The sequence below is a fragment of the Elephantulus edwardii genome, unplaced genomic scaffold (assembly GCF_000299155.1).
Source record: "Elephantulus edwardii isolate Elephantulus edwardi_28Jun2011 unplaced genomic scaffold, EleEdw1.0 scaffold00010, whole genome shotgun sequence".
Lineage (NCBI taxonomy): Eukaryota > Metazoa > Chordata > Mammalia > Macroscelidea > Macroscelididae > Elephantulus > Elephantulus edwardii.
Window position 1 is genome coordinate 33308274 of NW_006399760.1, and position 1597 is coordinate 33309870.

The 1597-nt window shown below is 45.5% G+C and overlaps 1 pseudogene; it reads left to right on the forward strand.

The window, feature by feature from the left end:
• The first annotated feature begins 663 nt into the window (after positions 1-663).
• Positions 664-1374, forward strand: LOC102860556 (annotated as a pseudogene).
• The last annotated feature ends 223 nt before the right edge of the window (positions 1375-1597 follow it).

Below are 1597 nucleotides of genomic sequence, written 5' to 3' on the forward strand. Positions count from 1 at the left end.
TGTGTGTGTGTGTGTGTGTGTGTGTGTGTGTACCATCAAATCGGATCTGACTGGTTCAGAAGGAGATTGTCCCTTTTTATCCAGCACAGCATCTGGTGGCTTTGAACCACTCACCTCTGGTACTGCAGTGCAGTTTCTTGCCACCAGGCCACCAAAGCTTGCCAAGAGGTTTAATTTTTATAAGCAAAAATATTTATAAAACACAAAGCTGCTACTGCATGCAACCTTATTGCAATCAGTATATCATCCCTGTGACAATTTCTATCACATTATATTGTGAATAAAATTTTTCTATAGAAATTAAATGATTTAAAAACTGGAAAAAAATAGGTGTAGGTTTGTAATGTTGTCAAGCCCTTTAAAACGCCTTTATGAATCAGAATTGATTCAGAAGCAAAGCTATCAGCATACTTAAAAAATAAATAATGGGCTTACTGAGCCACCCACCCCTCCATCCTCCTCCTCCCAGCTGGTCTCAGTCCATGCACCTAACTGTCCCTGCATAGTCAAGCTCACTTGCAGCCCAGTAGTTCCAGAAGCGGCAGCCATGGCACCACAAACATAACTCTGAATTCAGCCTGTGCCACCTATTCGGCTTGGACTAAGAGGCCCTTAATGTCAAACATGAGCAGTTTCTGCTGGTGACTCCAAGAAAAGAAACTGATGTCAGAGGACTTTTTGCTGATGATGGTGGACTTGGTCAAGGCCAGGGGCATGGAGACCAACCGGGAGCACATGTTCAGTCCTGAGAGGATCGACTTCAGTGGGGACCCTGCACTGCTACACGTGGCCCTATGAGACCAATCCAACACACCATTCAGGGTTGACACCAAGGATGTGATGTCCAAGGTACTGGACAAGATGAAGTCTTTCAGGCAGTGTGTCAAAAGTGGTGACACAGGGAAGCCCATTATAGCTGTTATCAACACAGGCATCAGAGGCTCCAACCTAGGACTCCTTATGATGACAAAAACCCCCAACTGGTACTCCTCAGGTGATCTTCAATTCTGATTTCTCTTCAACAATGATGGGGTGCACATTACCAAAACCATATCCTCACCGAACCCGGGGTCCTCCCTGTTCATCATTGCCTCCAAGATCTTTACCACCCAGGAGACCATAAACAATACAGAGACAGCAAAGAAGTAGGTCCTTCCAAGAAGTGGGTCTGCAAAGGACAGTTCTGTGAAGTACTTTGTTGCCCTGTTTACCAACTTCACCAAAGTGAAGGAGTTAGGAATTTATCCTTTTGGAATTCTGGGATTTGGTAGGAGGAGGTATTTGCTGTGGTCAGCCATCAGACTCTCCATTGCGCTGCACATAGGCTTTGAACAGCTGCTGTCAGGGGCTAGCATTACTGAAACACACCCTTGAAGAAGAACACCTCTGTCCTGTTGGTTCTGCTAGGATCTAGTTCATCAACTGCTTTGGCCATGAGACTTGGGCTCTTTTGCTCTGTGACCAGTACTGCCACCGCTTTACTGCCTTCTTCCTGCAGGGTATCATGCAATCCATTGGGAAGCACATTGCCAAGCTTGCAGTCCATGTGGGCCAAGTATCAAGTATCAAGATGATACTTTGATACTCCCACATCTTA